General features: G+C 43.3%; 1 protein-coding gene across 7 annotated transcripts in view; it reads right to left on the bottom strand.

Moving 5' to 3' along the window:
- The window catches only part of ARVCF (ARVCF delta catenin family member), a 448905-nt gene that overhangs the window by 367752 nt on the left and 60445 nt on the right, over positions 1-20708 (bottom strand). For 3 of the 7 annotated variants that reach the window (XM_043529834.1, XM_037879232.2, XM_043529838.1), the window contains exon 3: positions 6443-6495. The exons of 3 other annotated variants lie outside the window; for them this stretch is intronic. The gene's annotated coding sequence lies outside the window, so the exon portion shown is untranslated. Of the gene's footprint in view, positions 1-6442; positions 6496-13734; positions 13802-20708 lie in introns of those variants that run through there. One more of the 7 variants, XM_043529831.1, reaches the window with a different exon arrangement.

Consider the following 20708-nt stretch of genomic DNA (forward strand, 5'->3'; position numbering starts at 1 on the left):
ACATTAAAATAGACCCGTTATTCAGAGCACTCAATATAAGACATTCTGAATATATAGCACTAAGTGGACATTACCAGGGAGTAGATTTAAGAGCTGTTCCTCCCTGTCCCCTGTCTATTAAGTGATGGAAGTAGGACTTCTGTCAGCATTACTGCACACTAGCACTATTAATTTTATATGTCCACCCCAGCTAGGTCAGGGTTCAGAGTAACAGCCGTGTAGTCTGTATTCGCAAAAAGAAAAGGAGTACTTGTGGCACCTTAGAGATTAACCAATTTATCTGAGCATGAGCTTTCATGAGCTACAGCTCACTTCATCAGATGCATACTGTGGAAACTGCAGAAGACATTATATACACAGAGACCATGAAACAATACCTCCTCCCACCCCACTCTCCTGCTGGTAATAGCTTATCTAAAGTGATCATCAAGTTGGGCCATTTCCAGCACAAATCCAGGTTTTCTCATCCTCCAACCCCCCCCCCCCCCCCCCCCCCCCCCCACACACACACAAACTCACTCTCCTGCTGGTAATAGCCCATCCAAAGTGACCACTCTCTTACAATGTGTATGATAATCAAGGTGGGCCATTTCCAGCACAAATCCAGGTTTTCTCCCCCCCGCTTTCCAAAAAACACACACACACAAACTCACTCTCCTGCTGGTAATAGCTTATCCAAAGTGACCACTCTCCCTACAATGTGCATGATAATCAAGGTGGGCTATTTCCAGCACAAATCCAGGTTTTCTCACCCCCCCACCCCCATACACACACAAACTCACTCTCCTGCTGGTAATAGCTCATCCAAAGTGACCACTCTCCCTACAATGTGCATGATAATCAAGGTGGGCCATTTCCAGCACAAATCCAGGTTTTCTCACCACCCCCCCACACACAAACTCACTCTCCTGCTGGTCAATAAGCTAGGTCAATAAGTCCTTGTCTGCACTGGGATTTTGCTACTGAAGTAGTTGCATCAGTTCAAGTCTGTAGTGTAGACATGGTTTACACCTAGGCAGCATGGCTTGCTCAAGTGCAGTTTATACCTGTTTGAAACTAGGCATTGTGACATGGCACAATGGGTCACAATGGCACTCATTCAAATTTGGCCTGGCTGCCCCTTCGTTAACATCACAGTGTGGTCATCATTACGGAAGGGCGGTCAGGCCAAACCTGAGTGGCGCTGTGATTACATTTGCCAGATCGCAACACCCGAAACAAGGAGCTGGCCCCAGCTGCACAGGACAGTAGCTGCTGCTGCAAGGTGATTTCAGAGTGGGCTCACTTCGCAAAATTCAGATCTATGGAAATATTTTATCACAGTGACTTCTCTTGAAAATTTATGCCAGCACCGAATGAATACAGCTTTCTCAGAGTTCTGGGGAGGGAGGACAGAACTGACGGAAAGTTTTTAACAATCAAGTCATGTAAACATAACTTGATCTCACCAAAAAAGTCAGTTTGTATATGCAGTCTGGTCAATAAGGAATAGCTACACAAAACAGTTGCCCAAGTTCTAGGGCAAGAATGATTGTTTAGCGCCTGAAATTTGGGGATTATTTTCCCTGAGAAACTGTCAATTAGCATAACTTTGAAACCAGCTCAACTCTTTCTGACTACCAGGCTGTAACTATGACAACAAGATCCAGGAACCTACAATAAATATGATAAAGTGTCAATAACCCAGCCTTTTACATGTAAATAGATAAAGAATAAGAAAGACAGAGAAGACCCCTACCCAGGCTTTAGCTTCAGTTTTTAAATTTCTTCCATGCTGGGAATGCTATCACATCCCCATTTCCCACTAGAATAACTTTAAAAAAAAGGGGGAGAGAGAAAAAACCCTTTTGGAAAAATCCTTTAGAACTAAATCTGCAACAGGGGAGATTTAGGTTAGATATTAGGAAAAACTTTCTAACTGTAAGGACAATTAAGCTCTGGAGTAGGCCTCCAATGGAGGCTGGGGAATTCCTGTCATTGGAGGTTTTTAAGAACAGGTTAAGCAAACACCTCTCTGGGATGGTCTAGGTATGGTGGGTCCTGCCTCAGAGCAGAGGGCTGAACTAGATGACCTCTCAAGGTCCCTTCCAGCCCTACATTTCTGTGATTCTAAAAATAGAGAATAAGAGCCTTTCTATAGAATGTTTAAACAAAACTATGAAATTCTATAACAGGGATAAAATCTCTATTAAAATCTACAAGTTGATTTAAAAATTCTACAGACAGGATCTAATTCTTTATTAAACCGTATAGATTTTCTGAAGTAATTTCAGAAGAATCTTAGAAATGAAGCTGAGAGGAAATAAACCTTATTCAAGGTTTTGGCTACTCTTTCCAGTTGTATTTGCATTTTCATATACACCAACTCTTATAGTTCAGAGCTGTGCATGAAAGACCACATGGTTCTGGAATATTAACCAGAGACACTGTAAGACTTGCCTCAGCACTTAGAGTGGCGATTGGCAAAGATGCCAAAAAGTTGCTTCTCTCTGCCGCATTCAGCAATCTGGAAGCAATCCTTGGAGAGATCTGGTGCCTCCCCTTTCCACATGATAATATTTAAGAAGTGGCCCACAAGGCTGATATCAGATGGCAGCAGCATGCAGATCAAGTTCATTATCACTGAAAGCAGGAGAGGAGCAGGCTCTTTACAGCTGACTGAGAGCAATTCTGCAACTAATAGGCTATAAGGAGCCTTAAAACCAGGTAAGACATGAAATAGTGTGGCCTCGAAGAAAATAATCTAAAATTCACCAGAACACTTCCATTGAGCTATCCATCAGTTCAGGCTGGACAAACCTCAGACCTCATGTTTATAGGAGAAATGACACTACATGGAAAACATTACTAGAGAATTAAACATTGGGAACAGAGGAGAACAGAAAAAGACTGAAGCCATGGGAGTGAACTAGAAAAGGGAACAAGAAAAATGGGAGGAAATGGAGAGGGAGAAAAACAGAGGAGGAAACTGGAGGTGAGAAAAGAGCGGAGAGGAGTGGGGGAAAGAATCAAAAAGAAAAACAAAACAAAAATCCAAAATCAGAATGATACATGGGGGGAGGGCGGCAGATTGAAGACACAGTGAGAAAGAATGGAAAAAACATAGGTGAGATACAGCAATGACACCAGGGAAATGAAGGCTTCCGAACATGCCCATGCCAAACAGGATTGCTTCAAGCTAACAGCTACAAAGTTGCAGCCTACTCAGTGAATCATAATTCAAATACCATTTCTGCCTTCCATTATAGAAGCTCTCCAACTGTTTCTAGCTATGAATGGCAGACACCATCCTAATCTAAATACCTTGAAGCCACAGTACTTAAGGGCAGCAAAAGCTTTCAGGGGCACACACTAGAACTAGATAATTCAATAAAAGCAATAAAGATAATTCAATGCTCCAGATAGGTGGGTCATCATGAGGAGACACGAAGACAACCCCTTTTTAATCTCTTGCTGAACTATTGCATCTATTGAACTGTTCACAAAAACTTGCTATCAGAATCCTTGCAGCCACTAATGCTGCAGAGGACTTAGAGTTGTGTATTATTACCGAATAGCTGTTATACTACTCCCTACTTAGCTTAAATATTCCTTTAGGGCATGGATTGCTTGATGCAACTGGAAAGCATACAGAGACTGTCTTAAGATCAGCCATCCATTCATAATGAATATTTTCAGAAAGCAATAAAGGATAGGAGCTAAAAATTTAAAAACCCACAGAATTACATCAAAGTCAACCCCAGATTTGACTTGGTAAGAGCCTTGTTTGTTAGAATATATACAGTAAAACATTTTAAAATTTCTTGCTATTAAATAAGCTATTTTCTAATTGGGAAACAGAAAATCAATAAACTAAAAGCACATTTGTCTTGATGTTCTGCTAATGCACGTACGCCCTGAAGCCACTGCATCTTGGACCACGATCTCATCAGATTGCACAATCTAAATAGTTGTATGCAGTTGTATAGCCATGTTGGTCCCAGGATATTAGAGAGACAAAGTGAGTGAGGAAATATCTTTTAATTAGACCAACTTCTGATGGTGAAATAGACAAGCTTTCAAGCTTACACAGAGCTCTTCTTCAGGTGTCAGCCTCCCTCAGTGCTTAGAAGGAAAAGCCTGTAGGAAATGGTATGGAGGGTATTCAATAGATGTCACTCTTCCATTTCAGTCAATACATCCCAACATGGGACAGTACTCTTTCAGAGGTGTCATACAGCACTCATGGTTAGAGATCTCACTGCACTCCTTGGAAGAATAAGTGTCCTGCCTAACTTGTCTCTGTTGTTTTACTACTTCATGTCCTAAATTGTCCTGTAGTAAATTGTTGTGCTTTAAGCAGCATTCCACCCCAGAGGTGGCTGCATTCCACCAGTGGATGAAGTGTGTAAACAGCTAGTGTAATAAGAACACTACACATTGGGATATTGCTTTTTCAGGTCCCACTGTAGTTTCCAGGAAGAGCTGAAAAGAAGAAAAATAGCTCAGACTTTAACTGCTAATCTGACAGAAGACTCAGCTTTTAAAGAGAGGGGCAGGGGGAAGCTTGCTAAATCATCAATACCAGAATAGCAGTCAAGAACCTGCTTCTGCCCAAGAAAGGCTCATCAAGATGATACAAGGCTGAGAGCTGTTAGCACAGCTGACAAATACCAACTCTATCTGAAAGTTCCTATTTTTACATTTTTGAAAGTTTCCTGCTGTGTACTTCCTCTGGAGCTTCCTCCACAATTTTTTAAACCCATCTATGTCTTTTTAAAAATACCAATATTGCTATACCCGTTTCACGCAAGGATTATTTAATACATTGGAGTAATATCCAGAGAACCCAATGCAGGATTGGGGACTCCTCGTTCTAAACACTATGAAAACATATAAAGACGTGGTCCCTAACCCAGAGAGCTTCTAATCTAGGATCTCAAGGCACTTTTACAGACATTAAAAATTTAGTTTTCTAACACTTGTGAGGTAGTTATTATCCCCATTTTATTAATGGGGGAGATGAGGCACAGAGATAAGCGAATCACCCAAGATCACATAGGTAGTCTGTTGCAGAGTCAGAAATACAGGCCATGTCTCAACTACCAATTATGTGTTTTAACTGGTAGATGTTCTTCCATATATAATACAAAGGGGTTTTGAAGAATTTGACTGATATTTAGCACATTCTGATATGACAAACTATGTCCCAAAACAATCCTTCAGTGATAAGCAATGAGAAAACTATAAACTGTTCTATACTCATATTAATTTTCTTTTAATGGGAGACATTTACCAAGATGGGTTTCAGAGTGGTAGCCGTGTTAGTCTGTATCAGCAAAAACAACAAGGAATCCTTGTGGCACCTTAGAGACTAACAAATTTATTTGGGCATAAGCTTTCGTGGGCTAAAACCCACTTCATCAGATGCACGGAGTGGAAAATACAGTAGAGAGGTATAACCCAAATAAATCTGTTACTCTCTAAGGTGCCACAAGGACTCCTCGTTGTATTTACCAAGATGATTATTCACGTCTCCGAAGTAATAGAAAAGGACAAGAAACACTGCATTTTTTGTTTTTAAAGTGCCACTGCTCTACATTTTAAACAAAAGACAAACAAGGCATTATATGGCTTGTGAACAGTTGCCACTATTACTAATGCTCTTCTTTGAGTACTCAGTATATGCAGGACCCTGTATTAATTATCCTGTCTTCCTAGCAGTATGTTCTATACATAACATCTACCTCATTATGATAAAAACAAAACCGTCAGATTGAACAGAAGCAAATACACATTTTAATCTACATGGTAACGGTTCTCAGATTTCTGGAGTGCTGCTCATTTCTGCTTGCGCATCCAGGGACACTGGCATATGAAGCTAAGTTAGGGCATTTGCTAAAAGTACCCATGCGAAGAGTATAAAAGTACCCATGCGAAGAGTGTGAAAACAGGCATCCCTTATGATGCATTTTTAATCACCTATTTTGCTTTCTTTATAATCCTGCCTGTTCCCTTCTCTACCCTTCCCTTGCCTACATGCAATCACACTGGAAGATAAGCTCATTACAGAGCAGCATGGGAAAACTATCACCAGTCAGAAATGAATCAACAGATGCAAAGCTTTGTATCAATGCCTGCCATTTGCATCACAAGGAGAGTGTGATGGTATCCCATCTAGCTTGTAGTCTGTACTGAACATAAATACTGAACCAACATCTGGCTATACATAAATGAAGAGATCCAAGATGAGGTCTTCTTATGCTACCACAATAAATATTGCTTTTTTTCTTTCAGGTCATCTTGTCAGGATTCCCTGTTATATTACACTTTACTAATACCAAAGAATGAGGTTATTTACTCTGGTAAAAAGAACCAGGAGTGCTTGTGGCACCTTAGAGACTAACAAATTTATTTGGGCATAAGCTTTCGTGGGCTAAAACCCTGGTAAATAATGTCTTACCTTATCGGGTTTCTAACTTGATGCTAGTTCCATGTGACACGTGATTGAGAACTCTGTAATGATAGGTCAAAACATAATCAGTATCTACTGAGCCAGATTGGGAAACTGTTAACAAAAAAATTCAAATATATTTCACCACATTTTAAACCCAGGCATACTGTAGTTCATTAGCATGAAGCCCTCTTCGTGCTATTGCTTAGTCACTATTGCTCAAGTGACTCATAAAAGGAAAAAAATGTATTATACATTTTGTCTGGTTCTAGCTTCAGCAGCTTAAAAAACAACAAGAATCCAAGAAGCAAAGACGACCAATTTAAACACTGCAGAATAATTCTATCAGTACCCCAAACAGTGCCCAAAAATCCTATCACTAGTCTAAACAAAGAGTATTTGTTACAACAATGCTGGTTTCATGCCATTTTAGGAAAAAAAGACTCGCTCCCGGATGCAGTGTAGACATGCCCTAAGGTTGTTACTGCATTTTAGTAGCCCACTTTATGTTAAAACACTGATTCTCCTTCTTGTATGGTAGGTGTTGGCAATTTTATCCTGATTGATTTGTACATCTGGAATGATTTCCCTCTGGTTTTAGTTTGCATGGATTTTATATATGAGCAACATTGCTCTACTTGCTTTTATATTTAATTTTGTCCCATTTTGTCAGAAAACACGGACCTGATTTTGATCCCATTGAAATAAATAGCACAACTTTCATGGATTACAAAGCAAGCAGGACTGGGCCGCATTTTTGCAACATGGGATTTGTGTTGCCATGGTAAAAGGCTCAAGCTGTAATAAAATTGAACTGTTGAGCTTTGTACAGCACATCAATAACTAAGGCAAAATTTTCACACTCTACCATCCTACATGGGGGAAGGAAAAGAGAAAAAACTACATAAATATTTTAACATGTTTATTATATTAAGTATTTTCATACAATTCATGGCTCCTTTGAAAAATATGGAGCCAATCCTGCTCCCTTTACTCATACAAGTAGGCTAGTAGCCCTATTGATTTCAATGGGACTATTCATACCAATATAGAAAGCAAAATTTGGATCTCTGTTCCTTAACAAATTAAGCAAAGTGATCAAGCATTATGGCATGTAACTACATTATGTACACCAAAGTTTGCTCTTTTTAAATACTATGAGTGACATTGAGGATAAATTTAGGAATTGCTCTCTGTATAAAATTGTACACTAAAGTATCTGAAAAATGATGTCTATGGTGTACATTTATATGGTGTATATTCATTGAAGGGTTCCAAAGCATTTTACAAATGTATGTCTGGATTCACCTTTGCATACACTGGGGCATCATTTCAGAAAAAAATTTCAGGGGGAGGGAGCAAAATTGTGTCAGCATACAGAACATTATAGGTGATTATATTATATCCTGCAAAGTTAGGGAGAGGACAAAAGTGAAAGACGTATGGACCATACAGACTTACAAAAAGTTGGGAGGGGCAAACCAAACTCTGGTGTGGGGAGACAACTCTCCCCACTGCATATGATGCTCCTGGCATACATTCATACATCCTTATCTGCATGATTATTTTAAATGTATCACAGAAGAAATGTTAGTGCATTTTTTAAAAGTCCTTTGATGTCTTAAGGGACATCTGTGAAAAGACCCCATGTGTCAATCCTTACTTGCGCACGTAGCCCTTATCTAAATAGTTCCCCTGAAGTCACTGGGTTTACTTGTATAAGTCGAGGTTGTAGGATCAGGCCCAAAACTGGTACAGTAGCCCCCAATTTAACCAAAACTAGCCTACAATACACACATCTTAAGCACAACTATTAGGAAAGTTTAATTCCTTGTTCCTCCTTCTCCCTTCACAAACTGACTTTTTTTTTCTGTTAAAAAAATGTAAGGCCAGTAGCCTCACCCCTGTGCATTACCCTAATTTGTCAGCATGTAAAAGTGAAGAAGGAAGATGCATTTTAGTAAGGAAACAGACCATAATTTCTTCTTTCTAAAAGTTTATACAAAGGCCCAGAAAAATATTTTTAAAGTAATTTTCTTTAGTGTCCTTTGAGCCCAAGTTCAGAAAGTGTTTTTTTGACAAGGATGACCATTATGCTAAGATCAAAGCATATTTTGCCACCATCTGGAATTAGCAAAAAGAAATTCCATCCGGGAGGAAAGGGATCATATTTGAAATTCCTTTCATTCCGCTGGAGCAATCTCCCAGCTTTTAGAAATTGTTCAGGCTCTGGAAGATGGTTCAAACTAAGATTCCCAAAGGGATTAAGAGAAATGGGAGGGGAGCCAGCAGGCTGTAGACACAAGCTTTACGTACCAAACATTCTCTTCTATAATTCACGAGGCATGAAATTGCCTCATATATTATCTGGCTTTGGACCAAAACAAGTCTCATTTGCCAGTTCAAGAGCAAAACAAATCTATGTGTACAAAAGAGACATGTGTAATGTGCTCATTTCAAGGATTTTAAGATTAAAATACTTATTTGCTTTTATTTAAAAACACCTTATATACCATTCTAGTGAGTCTTACATTTTCAGAGAGCACCGTCTTAATTCATCCACTTCCCACGCTCCTGAACAAGGCATTGTGCGGTGTACTTCCTATTTTATGTTCCAAGCTATACACTCAATCCTGTATGCCCTTTGCATAGAATTCCCATTAAGAAAGGCATGCAGAAGGAAGCCCTATATGAGCACAATGAATCTCCATGCCAGTGCATTGTTTTGCCTGCCTGTACTGCAGCATAGGCATTTCATTTCAGCTACTTTATAGACTGATCCTCCAGTCCTTATGGGGGCTAGGCTCCTGAGTAGGGAGGATCAGGTCTTAACTGAGTATGCGCTCAACTTTTTAATAATTCTGTATTTGGGAAACAAGTACTCTATTTGTAGGGGTCTGTTTTCCCTTTTACAGGCAAAGGAGGGCATGGCATTAAGGAAGCATTTGTAATACAGTTAGTAAGCCAATTACAAAACATCAGCACCTAGCTATGGCAACTTTATAAGGCAGTTCCTTATAACACAGTTCCAACAAGAGACCATTGTACTTACTGTTTTAATTGGAACCTTAATCTGTATTGAAATGTGTTTCTACCCTGAAAGGTGACTAAAAATGGCATGAGATTTCACATTTATTACCTCAAATTTCCAAAGCAAATTTGTAGTACAAGTTAAAAGATGAGTTTTCTAACAGCCAGCCCTACAAACTCCACCTAGATTTAGTTACACTGAATTCTTTCTAGCTCACAAATCATCAACAATAATAAAGATTCTGCTGGTTAAATTCTGCCCCTTCTTACACATGTGCAGATTAATTATCTTCAAAGGGGCTGCACAAGTGCAAATGAAGGCCAAATTTGGCCCTACAGTTGGAAGGTAAGGGCTGAGGCTGCAATATGCCAAGCACTTCTGTTTTCAATGGAAACTGAGAGTGCTCAGTCCCTCCCCAGCAGCCCTCAGCACTTTAGATGAGTGGGTGTGTTAGCAGGTGAAACAATTCAGCACAAAAAGTAGGGTCACCCAACTTACTTTAATGATTAAAGCACTGATGTTGCTGGGAATACACATAAGGGGGTCCAATTCTCCATGGCCTTGCAATTTGTGTAGGCTTACACCTGACCTACATGAGTTTAAAACATATTATTAAATCAGAATAGTAGCATTTAACACCCACTTAGAACAGGGGCAAGCAACTACACAAGATGCAAAGCTGTGGAGAGCAGCTCCAGGTACATCTACACTGCAGCTGGGAGTGAGCGTCTTAGGGCTTGGCTACACTTGAGAGTTAGAGCGCATTAAATCAGCCTCGGGCACCCTAGCTCACTACCCGTCCACACTGGCAAGGCACCTAGAGCGCTCTGACTCCACGGCTACAGCGCTCCTGGTATTCCACCTCAGCGAGAAGATTAACGCTTGTTGCACCTTGGCTGAAACACCCAGGCGTCAATGTGAACGAGGTGTTGCATTACTGTGCTCTGATCAGCCTCCAGAAACATCCCATAATCCCCTTACGTCAAGTGGCCACTCTTCTCATTGTTTTGGAATCGCTACAGGAATGCGGATATGCCCTTTGAAAGCTCTGTTTCTGACAGCCGGCTGCTTATCTGCTCCGAGACAAAGCAACCATTCCTATGGAATGCTGTGTGTGAGAGAGAGAGGCTGGGAGGAGAGGGGGTCTGCTGCTGTCTGAACTTACAAGACAGCATGCTGACATGCTCTCAGCCCCCCCAAAACCCACTCTCTCTTCCCCCACATACACACAACACACTCCCTGTCACACTCCACCACCACCCATTTGAAAAGCACATTGCAGCCACTTGCATGCTGGGATAGCTACCACAATGCACTGCTCTCTGTGGCCGTTGCAAGAGCTGCTAATGTGGCCATGCCAGTGCGCTTGTAGGTGTCAGTGTGGACAGATTGCAGCATTTTCCCTACTGTGCTCTACGAAGGCTGGTTTAACTCAAAGCACTCTACATCTGCAAGTGTAGCCATGCCCTTAGCCTCTGTAGACAGACCTGAACAGCAGTATGGATGCTCAAGACCTGATCCCCTAGGCTTGACAGCCTGTTGAAGTGCAATGGCCACACAGCTATTTTTAGTGTGGCCTAACCACTCCTAGCAGCAGGGTAGCCAGACCTTCTGAGACCAAATCAGTAAGGTCTCTTCTACAAACAAATTGCACTGGTTTAACTAAAAGTGTAATATTGCACTAATTTTGTTAAACCAGTGCAACTGTGTGTGTGAACGCTACACCAGATCAAACGTGGCTTATATTGGTTTAGCATGCCCCTGTTAATTACATTATTATTTAAACAAACTAAACCTATGTGAGCCAGGTTTAAACTGGGGTAGTATCCCCTTACAAAGTTGCACTGGTTTAAAACACATAATGCAATATTACACTTTTAATTAAACCAGTGCAACTTGTGTTTTGACCAAGCCTAAGAGGGTGCCATTTTTGCTTAGTCACTTTTCTGAATAGAGCTGCCATTAAGTACAAAATAATTCCATTAAAACAAGCTTCCTAATGTGAATGCACTTTTAAAATTATCTTTTAAAAAGTGCATTAAGTCTAACAAGCTATAGACCAAGTATGGTGCTATTTGAAATGCTACAGCTATCAAAGCCTCAGCATCAGAGCTTCCGTCACAAAAAGCATACCCAGCCTTGTTTAACTGTTCTATCATTACAGCTATAATTATTTAGATCGAGTGTACAGGCAGACAAACCATAGTACCACATAAAGTTCATGCTCAAGTCTTCTTACTATAATTTTTAAAATAACAGACGATTTAGCTTTTTTTAAAATTTACACATCATTTTTTCTATGCAGATTATAATGCAGAAGGTAAAAGAAAAAAATGTTACCATCTCAGTGTATGATTCAACTGGTGTATCAAAAAGACAGATGTAAGTCCCCCAGTGAATTCAAGGGTTGTTAATCAGAAAATAGGTTTCCCCCCATGGAAAATTAATGAAAAGATTCTATTTGAAAACGTCACCAGGATACCTCATGGTAGTCATAGTTCAGGAGCTTCATACCCCATTCTCCTCTACAGGCCACGTTCACTGGCTGGATAACACTTCCAGTGATGCACCATGGGCATCCCTCCTGCTGATCCACCACAGTGCACTGTGGGACAGTCTATACCAGGGGATCTCAAACTTCATTGCACCGCGGCCCCCTTCTGACAATAAAAAATTACTACATGACCCCGGGAGGGGAGACCAAAGCCTGAGCCTGAGCCCTGGCTTCAGCCCTGGGTAGCAGGACTTGGACTCCAGCTTCAGCCCCAGGCTCCAGCAAGTCTAATGCCAGCCCTGGTGATCCCATTAAAATGGGATCCCGACCCACTTTGGGGTCCCAACCCACTGTTTGAGAACCGCTGGTCTATACCTTTATATTCATCCTTTTCACAAGACTGTGGTAAATCTTATTCAGAGTATGCCTTGTGAGGTATCATTTGAAAATTCATAATTTACTGATCATTATTGTCCTGGTAAAATTACTCCTGCGGGAGTTCTGCACCACTGTGCGTGTGCAGAATTCATGTCCAGCGCAGAATTCCCTGCCCTTGAAAATACATTCTGCCTGAGAAGTGCTGCAATTCCACCTTTCACCCATCAGAGGCCGCTGTGATGACAAAACAGCCAGCAGGCAGCTGCATTCATCACAGCACCCTGCCCACAAAGCCAGGTTAGGACAGACAGACTAGGGCACATGGTGCTGCAGGGGGGTCACAGACTCGGGTTCAGAAGGGCTAGTGGGGTGACTGCAGACTGGGGCGCAGGCTCAGGATCTAGAAGGGTGACAGCATTGAGCCAGGGGCTGAATGGGAGGGAGGCTGCAAGGACACGTGGGGATGGGGGTGCAGGGACGCACAGGGACAGGGCAGATGTGTCTGACTGAATGGAAGAGGCTTGGGGTCAGCTGGGGTCTGCATGGGGGAGGCTCCCCAACTCCCTAATGATCCCTTCCTTTCCCCGCCCCAAAACCTGGGACTGGGTAGCACAAGACGCACATTTCTGGGGACAAGTCTGGGACTGGGAGTTTGCTGGTGTTGCTCTGCAATATAATTCAGGAGTGACCAGTGAGAAGCACTCATATAATTCAGCTGAGGGTGATGTTGCATGCTAGAGGTTATGTGTGAACAGACCATGAGTGGTAGTTCTCACAGTGAAGCAGTGTAAAAGTTGAAAACTGAGGGGACACAGCTGTTCAACAGTCCAGATTGTACCCTGGGTAATGTCATGGGGAGATATAATCTGTCTGAGGAACCTGGCCTATAGAGGAGAATGGGGTCGGAGGTACCCATACTACAACCCCCAGAAGGTCCAATGGCAGCATTGCATAACTGAATATTTTGAGTTTTCAACCCAAAACTTTCCAGTTTTCTGGTGTTCAATTTTTTCGTTAAAAGTCTAAATTCTCCAAGTAAAGCAGATGCTTAATGAAAATCTTGGTTTAGTCAAAAGACCAATTCTGTAGAAAAGTTATTTCAATGGAAAATTTCAGCTAGCCCTTGTTTCTATTGTAAACATTTTCCCCAACAAAAAGTGAAGTCTCTTCTCCTTTTAAGCTGTTAATTTTACAACAGGATGAATAATAAATTCATTTGCTGCAAATCCAAGTAATTAAGGCTACGTGAGGGGAAAATGGAGAAGGAAAACTGCAGGACAATCCCTTTGCAATTTACTCACTGCATAGTCTGACTACATTTAGAGCAGAAGTAATACCAGGTTCAGACTCCAGATCCCACATTCAGAGGAGAACACACTGGACACACAGACCACACACCTGAAGGATCTACGTCTATGCACCGGCCTTGAGTCCGCCTGTTCCTGTAGCCCAACTCCCTCCTTGGAGCTCTGATGTCAGGAACTCTACATACAGAATACAGGTAAGTGATGAATTTACAATACTTAAGTAGGCAGATAATAGATTGAAAAGTATTTGACTATGAAGGTCCCACTTTTTCAAGCAGGAGGAGATTTTGTTTCCCCTGTTTCCTGCATTCCATCCAAAGTCTTTACTCTGCCTTTCTGACAAAGTTAATTTCATCCATTATGTAGAAAAGGGAACTTGCAAGTCTAACATCTCTGCTACATACTTCCAAAACACAAAGAACTTGAAGAAAATGCAGAACAGAGTCCTGGGTAAAGAGGTGATAAGTACTTAGAACCCTTTATAGTCCTCTTCCCCACATGCCCCATTTTAACATTATGAGGTTTGCCAACAACCAAACAGAATAGCTAAAAGGAGCTATTCTAACACTTATGCCTGTTAAAAACCAATAGTCTCTCTACCCCATTAGTTAAAAAACACATGCAAACTGCTACTGCTGCAGTGAAAGGAGAACATATAGCTGGAAGCTCTACAGAGGCGGGAGAAGAGGAGCAATCATAGGCACAAGCCTTGGGAGCTCATTAGCAGTATTTCCCAGCAGGGCCGGCTCTAGGTTTTTTGCCCCCCCAAGCAAAAAATTTGCCACCCCAAGCTCCAAGAGTGCAACTGCCCAAGCAAAAAAAAAAAAAAAAGGATGGTCGGAATACCGCCCGTGCTTGCTTTGCTGGTGCCTAGAGCCAGTCCTGTTTCCCAGATTGATGTCAGTGACAGAAATAACCCCTTGCCCAAACTACTGACTTCGAGAGAAAATCTGAAACTCCGAAGTGAATTTAAATATGTTCATTCATTCTTTCTTGTCAAACTCCAGATTCCATAAGACTAAATAGGCTAATTTCAACAGTAAGGGCCAAATGCTGCTCAGCAACTCACTACACCAGTGGTTCCCAAACTTGTTCTGCCGCTTGTGCAGGGAAAGGCCCTGCGGGCCACGCTGGATTTGTTTACCTGTTGCATCTGCAGGTTTGGCCAATCGCGGCTCCCAGTGGCCGCGGTTCGCTGCTCTAGGCCAATGGAAGCTGCTGGAAGCGGCGGCCAGTACATCCCTCGGCCTGCACCGCTTCCAGCAGCTCCCATTGGCCTGGAGCAGTGAACCATAGCCACTGGGAGCCGCGATCGGCCAAACCTGCGGACGCGGCAGGTAAACAAACCAGTGCAGCCCGCCAGGGGGCTTTCCCCGCACAAGTGGCGGAACAAGTTTGGAAACCACTACACTACAAGTATCACTAATGAATCTGTACACCTTGCATAAAAATTTACATGTGTAAAGTGGCTATAAAACTCTACCAAATCAGGTTGGTGGCATTTGATATCCACTTTGTACTCCTATACCTGACTGTGCAAGGTGAGAGGCAGTGGAGACTCAAGCACAGCTTGCAAAAGTGAGTAAAGACTTTGTACCAGGTCCTGCTCTCAGATATACCACTGTGAATCTGAAATAACTGATTTCAACGGAGTTGCATGGCCTTAAAGGTATTGGGCTGCAGCTTCCCACTTTGGCTGGGATGTGAAAGTAGATTTTAATCTCTCTCCACTCCTCCAGCTATAATCACTTCATCCACATCAGCCCTAATTACTCAGTCTTTTTAAGAACTAAGTATGGTTGCCCTTCTGATGAGTGATAGCAGATGTGAGGGCTTCCTAGTGAAGGAGGAATCAATGACATGGAGTACAGATATATTCCAAGTTCTGGGTTTTATTTATGCCAGTTCTGAAACATTGGTGGTCAAAAACTGGCAGAAAATCCCTCTTTTCACGAATCTCTGCCCCTTGCCAATTCCAGGGTCCCAGGAAGAAACTCTGCCTCAAGTATCAACCCCAATTAGAGACCAAGGCAGAAAGCCAACGCTTTTGCTTTGTGCACAGTTCCTGCTACTCAGACCTTGAAAAACAAAGCTCCCATCCCACATGGTATTTCTTCCCAAGATCACTAAGAAAAGGACTTTGAAGAGTATACGTAACTGCACTACCAGGTGATACCTGCGATAGTGTTGTTGTTTTGTTTTTTTTTATGCTGGCGAAGGGATTATGACCATATTGTACTTTTGGTGTTGGGATAGGCCACTCAAAAAAATGTGCCTAATATGTTCAGATTTTATTTCTAATTATGTGACGGGCGAGAGCAAAGGTTTATGTTGCATAGGTTACCGGAAGATCATACTGAACTTAGCATAAGTCACTGATCCTGAGAGAATATACCTGCCTTTTACCACTCAGTGAAATCAGAACATTTGTTTCATTGTTCTTCCAAACAAAAGCACCTAAGGCCATTGCACCTTAGGAGTGTACAAATACATATGTGCTTGCTTGAATTAATTTATAAGGAATTAGTACATTTTTGTGGGTTTCTGTACTTTAGGTATTATTGCCAAGATAAATAAACTTAAAAGAATAACCTTTGGGGTAAAACCAAAATATACAGACCAGATTTTTTTCCTCATAAATAGTATACTTCCAAGGACCTCAGAGATTTGTAATCAGCAAGCACAGACATTCCAAATGTGTCTGTAGCCCTCTGGCTCACCAAACAGCCAGAACCATCAAAGTAAGGCATATTATATAAAATACTATATTAAGGCTGAGAAGGGCTAAGAGTCAAAATCACATCATTTACACCAATATACACGCAAATTAACTCCATTGATACTACTCTGTTCGCCTCAGTATTTAGCCCCACACCTCTATTTTCAGGCTTTCTCAAAAAATGTTTTGGCGGTTGAGATTGCATCTGTTTGATCCTCAGCCCAATGATTCACATTTTTTACGTGAGTGGAGAAGTCTGAATATACACCTCCTTGGCCATTTGAGTTAGATGACCACATTAAACCTAGAAAGGATTAGAATTACCTCTCCTCATATTCATTTTCAAGGAATTCTGAAGATTCAGAAGAGAAGGTTACTCCCCTTGTGCAGTAACTGAGGTTCTTCGAGATGAGTGTCCCTGGGGGTGCTCCACTCCAGGCGTTGGTGCACACCTGTGCCTTCACTCAGAGAGTTTTACAGGAGCGCCCGTACAGGTCATGTGCACGCAAGGTGCCTGCCTCGCGCGCTGTTGTACGTTGAAGTGTTGTGTGCATCACCTTGTCCCCAGTTCCTTCTCTGCCCCAGAACCTGTATCCAGCTCCAAAGTAGAGAGGAGGCGGGTGGGTAGTGGAGCACCCATAGGGACACTTGTCATGAAGAACCTCAGTTACTGCACAAGGTGAGTAACCTTCTCTTCTTAAACGGTCTGCAAAGAGATGGATGATAGTACTGTGAGTTGGAACCAGTGAGAGGTCTTCTAGGCCCTCAACCAAAGCTTCAAATTTTTTTATTGGAAGAAGGGCTTAGACGCCGTTGCTGATGGTGGGCGATGGCATTGTCGCCTTTGTCTTTGCACCTCTGTTGTTGTTGCTGCTCGTATGGTCTCTGCTGAGGGTAGGAAGGGTATCTGGTTGATACCTGTATTCAGGGCCGTCGCCAGGCAGTGTGGGGCCCGGGGTAAGTCAGCCTGTATGGGGCCCCCCTTAACATTTTTTTATACAGGTGAAATCTGGTTACAGTGAACTTCAAGGGCAGCTGCTGGCCGCAGGTTAAATATTGATAGTGCCCAGCTGTATAATTATAATGCTGTTATATTGTATTGTAGTTCTTTTTTATATTTATAATGAAGTTCATATAATTTTTTAAAAAAAACTCACCGATGACGATCAGTGTCGCACCGCTTACATTCTGAAATCCACCTTCCTGGAGACTTCTTTGCAGCAAACTCACTTCCCAGGTGCATGTGGTCTCACTACCCTCAATGGATTTTTTTTTTAATGTAATTACACATTCGCAACACTGAGAGCCCATGTCTTGGGAACTGGGTGGCTCTTGGAGGGCCTATATGTGCCCTGGTGCTGGGGGAACCCAGAACCCTCCAGCATGGAGGAGGGGCTCTAAGAGCTGTTTTCTCTGGGGGATGGGAGGCAGAAAAGCAGATGGATGGAGGACCCAAGTACTGGTGGGTGGTGGAGAGAGCAGAGTTGTGGGACCCCAGGTCCTGGTACTGCAGGGAGGGGGACCCCAAGGCTGAAAGGCAAGGAGGACCCTGAGGCAGGGGGGTGATAAGGGCTGGCCCTGGCTTTGGAGGACCCCACCGAGTGCTGGGAGAGGGGAGAAAGGGCAGTGCAAGGGGGAGGTTTGGGGCACTGCGGGGACACCAGTGCTGGGCAACAGGCGAGGGATGATGGAGACTACTGACGGGCACTCACCTGTGCTAGGGGTGAGGGGGCCCCCTGTGCTGGTAGAGGGTACTGCCAGAAAAGGGAAAGGACTGTCTGAGGTGGAAGGGCAGGGTCAGCCTGCCCTGGCACTAGTGGAGGGGGGTGCTAGGACCCTGCGATGGCAGGCGACACCGGGAGCCGGCAGAGCGGAGCAGGCTGGGGCCAGGTTGCTCGCAGCTGCTGCTGCAGAGACTGAGCCCAAGCCCGGTGGGATGCAGGCAAGAAAAAGAAATACATGCTTGGGCCGGTGAGTGCGGGGTGCAAGCCCAACTCCTGCTGCCGGCACCAGGCCCCCCGCTAGCCTCCCGGGCCACCCTGCTCTCCCCCTTGGGGCAGTATCTACTGCCTGCTCTGTTCCTGTATGTCCTCCGCTCTGTGTGAAGGTGGAGGTGGGGATTTTGACACTTCCCTATGAGGACTAGGTAGTATCTGCTGTGGCATCTTCTATATGACCCCCAAGGGCTCCAATAAGACCAACGTCCCCGATAGGGCATGGGAGGTCCCAGCCATGGCTGTCCATACCAGGAAGTGATGTCACGGTCATAGGATGATTGAGACCTGGGTGGTGCAGTGGCCATGGGTGTTCTAACGGGGGGAAGAGTGGTGAGGGGAGAATAACCCTTGAGCCTCATCATCCTCATCACTGGAGAATCACGATGGAATTGGAGATAGATGCTGATGTGGAGCCGATGTCTCGAGGAAACATCAGTACCCAAGAGAGGAGACTGTGGAGTGGATGAGACAAGCAAATCCCTGTGGTGCAGGAAAGGACACGGCGCCGATGGTGTGGGTGTTGTGGGAAGCAGTGTCATCTGCACCGTCATGCAGAGGGCTGTGTGGGCACCGGGGTTCCAGAGGTCTTTGGAAGTGGCAGCGAGGCAGGAGCAGTCACCAGTGCCATCTCTGTCAGAGGCACCAGCGGTACCATGGTGGAGGCCAGCAACTTGGAGCCGTTCACCTCCGTACTGGGGCGGTGGGTGCCGATGGCGGCTGTCTTGTGGTATCTTGTGGTATTGTACGTGCCGTCTTCTGGTATCGTACGTGCTGAGGTGCAATGCCATCAGCACCCATGAGAGTGATCTCGTTGGTGACCATTTATTACTGGTCTGTGCTCTCTGAGGCAACGCAGAAGGTTGCTTTTTGCTGGTCCTGTCGATTTTGGGGACCTAGGTGGCGAAGGAGTCTGTGACTGAAGGGACTATTGTCCCAGGTCAGAGGCTGGTCTCAGAGACTTCTCCATGAAAACGAGTTTGAGCCTCAGGTCCTGTCTCTTCATGCCCTTGCTTTAAGTTTGCTGCAATGGACACACTTCTGGAGATCATGAGATTCACCCAGACAGCAGACACATTGTGAGAGTCCATCTGACACTGGCATCACTTCTCTACATGAGGTGCACCGTTTGAAACCCGGTAAGCCTGGCATAACAGGGCTAGTATCTAACTATGGGTTGAAAGGTCAAATATATATATATTTTTTTAATAAAAGAAAGAAAGAAAACTTAGTACGAAAAAGAACTAACTCTCTAAACTGGATTACACTAAATAACTATTAATTAATCTGATTGAAAAACTAAGTATGAATGGGACTGCGGAGTTCTGTCTCAGGCATGGGGTGGCTGAGAAGGAACTGTGGGGGTCCCAGTCGCGCACGAGACACTTCAACAGACAACGAGGCAGGCATTGTGCGTGCACAATCCGTATGGGCACTGCTGTAAAATTCTCTGAGCAAAGGCACAGGACCTGGAGTGGATCACCCACAGGGACATCTCTCGAAGAAGAATAAAATAAATATTATCAAACTAAAAGGGCCAAGAGCCTTCATCTCCCATTACAATAAAGGTTACTCTGTCACACAGGAGTATTGGTATGATTTTTTTACCTTCCTGTCCCAGTCACCTGACCCAGGTCAGCGTTAGTGTTACACCCATCGACATCAGAGCATGGTGTGAGAAGGAAGCTCCTTTCAGACTAAAGTGATAACAAATTCCTCATTTCCGTTTTAAATTGGTGATGGGAGAATAGTGTGTAGAAGCCCTTCAGTCTTAACTAGGGAACAATCTTGGGCCAGAAACACCTGTCCCTGCTTTCTGTACCTTTGCATATCAAACCTCTCCATCATTCTTTTGAAACAGGTCAGAATGAAGAGAATTTATTATGCTGCTCTTGGAGATGTAGGAAGATGTGTAATGAATCCTTCTTGTCCTTGCCAATCTTTATGGGTCCTTGGGAGGAGAATTCCTAAAGAACCCATGAAAGGGGCATTCCTCCCTCTCCAATTTGCCTGAGTTTACATGAAAACAGCTTAAGTTCACTAGTGAGCTAGGCAGGTAAGGTGGCCTCTTATTTTAACCAGCCCTGCTAAAAGAGAAAGGTTGTGGGTTTTGGGGTTTTTTTTTTTTTTTTTTTTGGTAAGTCTGATTTTTGGGAGGGATGGACTGAGGCCCAGATCCACAAAGGTATTTAGGCTCGTAACTTCCACTGATATTCATTGAAGTAAGCAGCCTAAATATCTGTGTAGATCTGGGCCTCAGTGAATAGATGTGGGAGATTCCTGGAATTAGTTCTTTCACATTGTTCTTTAATATTAAAATGTTTCAACTCTTTATAAGAAAGAGTTAAGGTT

The sequence above is a fragment of the Chelonia mydas genome, chromosome 15, assembly GCF_015237465.2.
Source record: "Chelonia mydas isolate rCheMyd1 chromosome 15, rCheMyd1.pri.v2, whole genome shotgun sequence".
In the NCBI taxonomy this organism is placed as follows: domain Eukaryota; kingdom Metazoa; phylum Chordata; order Testudines; family Cheloniidae; genus Chelonia; species Chelonia mydas.